Below are 8,841 nucleotides of genomic sequence, written 5' to 3'. Positions count from 1 at the left end.
GTGTGAAAAGTGTGGAGAAGTGTGAAAAATGGGGAAAAGTGTGCCATTAAGGAGCTAGGAATTCTACTGCAGAGCAGAGGGCTATGCAATCAGGGATCACAGTGCTGCTCAACTCTAGGGGGCGCCGTTTGCATTATAGTTTGCGCATGCATTTGAAAAGTTAAATAATAAAAGATCCGTATTAAATGATAATTTCATAACAATTAAGAGATAAGCAGTAAGTACCGTAAGCACTCAGTGGCGGGTGACATTGAATAAAGGTAAATGGAAGGGATGGGACTTCAGCCATTTGGTGGAAGAGGAAATATTCTGATGGGAAAGAGAACAGAGAGAAAAGACCTTTCCCCTCGTGGTTGCTCTTGAACTAAGGGATTCAATGTCCATTAGAATACCAGTCCCATAACATGGCCACTCGGAGAGTGTGTGTGTATGGGGGGCGGGGTGTGTGAATGCACAGTTAGTGCCCTAGTCTCATGTTTTACTCTTCAATAAAAGACATCAAGGGCTTCTCTAGGCCCAACTTTTCTTACTATTGTAAGACATAGGAGTAGAATTAAATAATTTAGTTAAGAATTTAATTAAGTTTGTAAATCTCAAAATTAAATTTGTTTCTAGGAGCATTACTTGTATTTCAGTAAATAAATGAATGAAAAAGCCCGAAGCATTTCTGTAAAACTGGGTCAGTCAAGACAACTTTTTATTTTGGTCATTTTTTTGTCCCTATTTTATTATATGGCCTTGGATTTTTTTAAAAAATGGCCCCTTGTTTTGCGGTTGACATTTTATTTCAATATCTGATTTGAAAATAGCACAGTCCATATACATTTTACAGAGAAATCTGCTTTTTCATCATCACAGCTTCTCTGCATTGGTGGATTGGCTGGGAATTTTTTCTCCCAATCATTATTGTATTACCTACGAGAGGAGAGGGAAACAATGTGAATACTCTGAGTGTGAAGGTTTGGCAATGGAGTGATGTCATCACATCTCCCTTCTCTTCCTCACTGGAGCTTTCTGCAAAAGCTGAAGCAGTGACTTTATTCAACACCTGCATCTTTAACAACCAAAGCAGTATAATTACCTTTCTTGGATATTCTATAGAATTGTCAAACAGCAATTTTCTTTTAAAAGACAGGCTTTTAATAAAGTCATTTACATACAGAGTTTAACATCTCTTAAGCTAAAAACCTAATTACAAGAATCTGAAATTTACTTCATGTTTATAATTTGATTTTTATAAAATTGCTAAATCAGGGCACCTTTAACATACATTATGAAGCAGAAAAAATACACATAGTGAGGCAAAATTAAATATTTTGGAGCTTCTTGAATATATGTTAATTTCTATTAATATTACTGTATTAACACTATTTGGTATTTTATAGCATTTCTCTTGAATTCAACCTGTTTGTAGAGAGAGGTGGCTCACAGTGACATGATTTATCAAGATTACCTGATGTGATCATTTCCTCTTTGTTAATAAAAAGTACCAATATTTTAAAAAGAAGTGTAGATGAGAGATGACATATTCAAGCAAGCTGAGACATTTCTTCCAATGGATACATGAGATAGTAATGTCAATACTAAATAATGAGATTATAATATAGGTAATGTACTGCCATTTGATAAAGTAGCTCATGCCCAAATTGTATAAACACATTTTTGTCACTCCGATTTTATAATTTTTGAAGTGCAAATGGGATTGTCAACCATTGGAAGCAGTGGTACTTCAATATTCTACTACAAGGTGAATGTTAAAGTGGAAAATATAACATATCGCCACATTATTTCATTCTGGTACAAGCTCTAAATTAATGTTATGAAATGTTATGAGCATACCTATAAAACTACCGCTTACAAAAATTAAAGAGTATCTTTTATAATCTTCAACTTGTCACTCTGGCAATTCCTCTGTTGCCCCACATAATTCTCAGAATGTCTAGTATGCTGCATTTTTCTTCTGTGCTCTGTTCAGAATTTCTGTTCTCTGTGCCAATTTGTGTCCAAGGATCCTGCAAATCTTTTGTATCTTTTTCTAAGCATGTTCTCCACGACAAAGCTATTCAGGCTGAAGTCTAATGTGCAGGCTTCCCAGGCTCTTCTTGAAAAAGCATACTCTACCATTCTAAAAACACACAAATTAAAAAAGAATTTTAATAGACTCTCAGATGGCATTGTTTTGAATTTCCATCAACTGTCTAGGTAACTAGTGTTCATTCATACCATTTTATTCTATAGAAATATAACTGTCATATACAATAATTTTATACTGTTTACATCTTGGTCATATACAATATAATTTTTGTCTCTAAAATCTTAAATATGCCAATATGAAGATTCATAAATTCTGAAATCTTGGAAATGTATTCTTTATGCTATGATATTCAGTTTAAATCTTGACATTTCCTGTTAAGAAAATAACATTTGAAAAAGGAAATGATACTCAAAATATTCCACCTATTCATGAGCAATTCTCAATAGCCACATTTTATTATGTAAAATATGTGGCAATCCCTGTTTCTCTTCTGTATTTCTAAGCCCCCTACAAAATATTCATGAATGATGGTAAATATATGTGTACAAAGGTGGTGCATATTTCACATGCAAACACCAAAAAGCAAGAGTAGCATTTTCATTTAACTTCTATATGGACGTAACCCCACTAAAGTAAAAAAGCTATTCTCTCTCTCTCTCTCTCTCTCTCTCTCTCTCTCTGCTTTCCCTAGCCAATGCTTTATATTTTATAGGGTTTCTCCCATATTATCTTAACTGGATTAAAGAGTGAAAACAAGTTTTCTCCATTACAAAATTCTCATTTAATCCTTATCCACACTTAATTTATCAAATTAAATCAGACAAGATTGATGCCGGGGCTTTTCAAGCTGGACATCGTGTGTAAAATCGGTAGACAAGGGTTTGTAAAGGGTGCCCACCGTGACTTGTCATAGCATCTTGCCTCAGCTTCAGCTGCCCTCACGTCGATCCAGGCAGGGTCAGGATGCTTCTTGGTGTTACACTGTGGGCTCTGCGGGGAAACAGAGCAGCTACACAGCCTCCAGCAGAGTTACTTATTACACCCTCGGCCCCCTTCACCTGCCCCAGCCATTCAAAATAACATCACACCATAAAATATTCATGAACCAAGCAGTGCTGCAGCCAGGGCTCGCTACTGCAGGTGGCTGTTACATCAGTAATTGCCCAATACTTCCCTCCACAGCGTAAAATTGTTTTCATTATGTGTCATGAACACAGAGCCAAGCAAAACCCTCTTGAGTGGTTTCCCAAGGGCTGGAGGGAGGTGGTACTTAACTTAAACAGGCGCTTTTGGCTTCGATTAAAAAAAAAAAAAAAAAAAAGGAGAAGCCAGTGAAAGCTCATCATTAACTCTCCTTCTAAGTGCAACAAAAAGCAGAAGGTCGTGCAAAACTCCCATAAAGATTATCCTAAATGTCTCAGTTACGAGGAAGAGCTTTAGGGGCTTTAGCGGGTCTTACGACACTTCAAGCTGCTCCGGCAGAGAAGAGAGTAACTTTCCACCTGACTGAAGTTCCCATGGAGTGCGGAGCTAAGGGATAAGCAGGTTCCAGCAATAAACTCCTGCATTGTGAGGCGATAATGCCCAGCCAGGTCCCCCCATTTTGATTCAAGGGTGTCTTTTTCTTTCCCCCCTGTGGAGGACTAATCACAGCTCCACTTTGTTTAATTGCAGCAAAGAGAGAAATGTGTTTAAGAAGTCATTCTGAACCCCTTTAAATGAATGCTGGGGTTCTTCAGGGACAACAAACAGGATGCACAATAAATAAGATTTAATTTTCAGATCAAAATAGGCAAAGTTAAAGATTTTTAGAGACTGATCTGGGAAAGATGCTGCCGAAAACAGAGTAGAAAATGGGGAGGCGGGGGTAAGGTGGGGAGAGCAACAAGTGGGATTAAAGTCTTAGTTTTTATATAGCACAAGCTGTTTTTTTCATGGTGGAAGGATCCCTTCAGGAATAAAATCTTTGCAGAATTGGGAGCTAGCATTTTGATTGTGATTGAGAAGGAAGGAAGGAAAGGAAGGAAGGAATTAAGATCTTTCTTATAAACTATTTCAAACCTTGATAATTGACACAGATTTGCCTACCCTTATTTTCCAGCTCAGGCCCAGCAAATGTTGGGTGCTATGTGTGCCTTGAGATGGCCCCAGGGTCATGAACTCGGGGTGAGGGGGAGCATTTATCTATCACATGCTTTCTTTTTATGTTTGATAAAACTAAGCCACAGGCCAAATGATTGGGAAACACCCTTTTTCATTAACTTAAAATCTATTACTTTCCACTCTGGCCTTCAGAACCTCTTCTTAAAGGAAAGCTAACTATTTCCCTCTTGTAAGATATGTATTAGCCGACCTTTATCACGTTCTTTAGTAATGCTTTACCATGGATGACATCACAGCATCATCCAATTGTGTAGCTATCTTAAATGGTCTTATCAGACTTGAAAATGTATAATACAAATCCCTCATATTAAAAACTATGACCTTTAAATTTCTGACTTGTCATTTTCTTTTCCTGAAAGTTTTCATCAGCTCATCTAGAGAAAAGTAATTAATTCCTTTTTTAAAATTCTATGACACAATTTTGATAGTGTTTTCTTTCACCAACACAGTATCCATTGATAACGAATCGACCATAGACAACTGTCAATGTCATAAATTGAAGAAGGCAGTGGGTATAAAACCTCTCGTGAGCATCTGTTGCAGGAGGTTTTCCTGTGGGTTAATTGGAAGATGTGAGGTTATTTAGCATCCTGCAAAAACAATAGAGAGAGAGAGAGAGAGAGAGAGAGAGAGAGAGAGTGTGTGTGTGTGTGTGTGTGTGTGTGTGTCCCCACCATATACATATGTATCATGAATGATGGATTTCCTTTGCATCTGGTACTATAGACTTTTTTTTCCCCTGAATATAGCAAATGACTGTTTCAAAATGAAAAACCACTGTGTGTTTGAATGTCGTATTATTCCTAGTCCCTATTTGAATGAAAGGCAGCTTTAAAAAGTTAGGTACATCATTGCCAAAAAGGGGGCTAAATAGTATTGTCAGCATTTTGAGAAGGAATAGGTCCTTTTTCCTGTTCCTTCTCAAACTCCTTCTGGACAGCTGTTAGTGACTTACGGAACTTTTCATATGGATATGTATGTTAATGGCAGGCAATGAACTGGAGATGAAGAGGCCCAAACACAGGCCCAGCTCTTCAGTACACATCAAAAGCCTTTACAAAAGGAGCAGTAAAAGAGGCAGCGATGGCGGAGCCTTCACTTTTGTACCCTGAATTAGTTCTGCAAGCAATGAAACTGATCTTTTCTCCTTGCCAGAAAAGTCTGCTGATTTTTGTGAGTGCTCATTAGCACGAGAGGCATTTGTGAAGATAATTGACTGACGCTGATACTGCTGGCTGTCACAGCAGCGCCAGCCGTGTATGTGCCTTTTAATAGTTGTATTTTTTTTCTTTCTTAGACTTCATGGATTCTGAAAGATACCAGTCTTACAAAGGCTTGTACTCTTAGCTGAAGCAGATTTTAAAGTCTTTCCTTTGAAAACTGACAGCTAAGCTTACTTTAAAAAACGTATCTCTGTACACAGTACCTGGTGTGTACGTGTATGCATAATTTAAAAGATCTCGTCTGTTAAATGCATGCAACTGAACAGAAATTTTGCAGAAGTAGATCCAAAGTATTTTGATATCAAATGAACATTTAGGTAATAGTGTATACCACAGGGTTCTCAAAATATAGACTGTCACCCTGAAGAAATAATAGATAAGGCAATATTCTATTTTTATCATAAACAACTATGATAATTTTATAAACTTTAAAACTTCAACTTGTTTCCTTTTTTTGGAGACATTTTCAAAATTGGAAATTTCAAAAGAAGATGTGGGGTGGGGGAGGGGAACTGTTCTTGGAAACTCTCACTTGTCAGTGCTCTGACATGAGGCTGTCTTCTGTCTGATGGTACCACCCAGAATGGACTCTGAAGCATCATCGTGTAGATGTCAGAGGACACTCGAGTCTGTGTGCTCACAGTGTCAAGGAATTCAACACTGAACGTGGTGTGCGACCGTTCTTTCTTCACTTGAGTTCTTGCTGACACTTCACAGCATATCATAGAAACTCGTGCTACTCGGTTAACACGTGCCTTCTCTCTTTTCTAAAGGAACTTCTAAAACATTTACTTTGTTTAATTACACACTTATCTGTTTTTTGTCTAGAAGAACATATCTGGGAATTTGTGTCATTGCTTCAAAACACAGACTTCTCCATGTATCTTGTCCTAAATGAAAGATATAGCATAGCGATATGCTAAATCTTCTATAATCTATACATATATTAAGCTGTTTAAGGACTCTGTACTTTAAAAATTCTAAGAATGCTATTTTTTGAAAGCACTTCGGAAGCCTGCCTAGTTGTAATGAGTCGCATAGAGAGTATAATCTTTGAGAGAGAAATTAGTTATTTTCTCAAGTTAAGGATGGCAGAATGAGTTGAGTGAGTGTGAGAGTCACTTCTGTTACTATCGCCACTTTAGAATGAAAACGAGTTGTCTTTTTTACCCTCCAAATAAGTGTTCCTGGCAGCTCAGCTCCTTGATAAGCTGGGTTGCTCTGAACAGGCTCCAGGGAGGATAAAGAGGTTGGTCATTTCACTGAACATGCTTTCAGGTCTGCTCCTCGAGATGATCTTTAAAACAGGCTCTTGATTTCTCAAAATGTTGCTATCATGTCAACATTTTCTGAAAAGTTAGTCATTGAATCCTTGATGTTTTGCCTTAATGGGGCTGTGTTCACAACATAGAGAATTCCAAGTTAAAACATTTCAAAAAAAGAAACGAAAGTCTCTTGGCATCCTTTTTTACCACCTGGCTTTCCTTGCATGATGTTCTGAAAACAGGGAATCCAGACATTGTCCAAAGGCAGAAGGTGGTGTGTGCTGTGATGAGTGTGTTTGGGGTGGGGACTCTTTCATTTCTGGGCTAGTGGATGCAGAGAGGAGATTTGAATGAAACACTTAAGTTTTCTTGATCAAACTATCATATAAAATTGTATTTGAGAAAAAGATACTTGGAGAATGGTATTCTGCATATGACACAGAGCAAAAGCAGTGTCCAAAAACAGGTAACAAATAGGAAATAGCAGAAAATATCCACTATGCGATTATTATGCTTCCCTCTTCAGAGATACCTGAACTCACGTAGGGAAATGTAGTGGGGTCTTGTGAGTGATTATTAACTCTCTTTCAAATGTCAAATGTTGGAACAAGTCCCTTTCATGGGGATTACATTTAGAAGGGGACATGGAGTAGAAACAGATATTAGTAAATGTGTGACAGGGAGTAAAAAATGGTATTGGGAAAAATAAAGCAAGGTAAGTTAATAGCTAGTGATGGGGCTGCTATTTTTGATGGTCCAAGAGGGTCTTTCTATAGAGACTGAAAGAAGTAAGAGAGTAAATCATGTGACAGCATGCCAGGACGGAGGAACAGCAAGTTCAAATATCCTGGGGAGTATGCTTGGAGGACTTCAAGAGGGGTAAAGAAGGCACAAGGCTTCCTAAGTAAAAGCTAAGTTTAACTGCGTCCGGCAGAATGTAGTACACGTCAGGCATCACCTTCTTACTTTTTTCAAACACACATAACATGAGTGTTGCCCAGTCATTGGTAGAAATCATTTTTTTACAAACATATTTTAGACCAATGAGATCCAGGGACTATAATGAAATCATTCATCTTGGAGAAACGTGATGAAGCCTTGTAATTTTTCTGATACCGAATGATACAACTTTCACTACCGATTTTCTAATGAGTTTGTAGTTATCTACTTCTGTTAAGTGGTTTATTCATTTAATAGATAGAATATTTCTGTATATTTTTTTAAGGAAGGAGAGACTTACCAATTAAAAGAAGTCAAATATTGATGAAATTACTAACCTGAGTTTGCTGATAGATGAAAAAGGGGAGTCTTTAAGAATGGCCAAGTAAACAATGTATCTGAGTATATTTTTAAACAGTGACTATATTCTGGGAAAGATATATGTTTGATGAATTCATATAATCCAAATCATAACATAAATACAATGAGACCTTACTATGAAGTGTATGATTTGTAGGAGAGTAAAGCTTAAACATCAACGGAGAATCATGTCTTATGTAAAACTTACAGCCTCTCCGGATTTAGTGAGGTTAGAGGACCTAGAAATCCAAGATTTTCTGGTTTTTCAAGAGCAGTCAGAAATACGAATTAATTTTTATGTGAAATCATCTGATTTTTAACTCTTGGCAACTAATTTTAAAACACACATATAAAATATACCTATGGGCTGAATTCTGCCTACTGCCATGTAGTTTGCAGCTTCTGATTTAAAGAAGTCTTAGACATGAAATTTTTTCGTGTAAATAAAATTCTACAATGGAAATAAATATACCCAAATTTTTTAAAACAATTTTTTGTATATATTTTATAAATAAACATTTCTTACAAAGGAGTGCTTCTGCACCAGTAGTGTGGTGTTTTCATGTTCCACTGGGTGCTCTGTGCCTGTTTAAACATTTTTGTGGTGCTTGTAGAGACTGTGAACTGATAAAGTTGATGAAAACTTCAAGTAGAATATGGTGGAGATGATGTTTAAACATAAATCATTAACATTTACTCCATCAGTTCACAAAATTTCAGTCCAGGTGGTTAAAATGTAAAAAACCATTGTGATCAGGCACTTAATTTTTGAGAACCTAGTCCATAAATTATATAGTTCCCTACTGCTAGCAAGCTAGAGATGAGTAAGTCACAGTTCCTGTCTTCAATACATTGA

Source organism: Pteropus vampyrus, unplaced genomic scaffold (genome assembly GCF_000151845.1).
Source record: "Pteropus vampyrus isolate Shadow unplaced genomic scaffold, Pvam_2.0 Scaffold4, whole genome shotgun sequence".
NCBI classification, from domain to species: domain Eukaryota; kingdom Metazoa; phylum Chordata; class Mammalia; order Chiroptera; family Pteropodidae; genus Pteropus; species Pteropus vampyrus.
Note: the sequence above shows the minus strand (reverse complement) of the source record.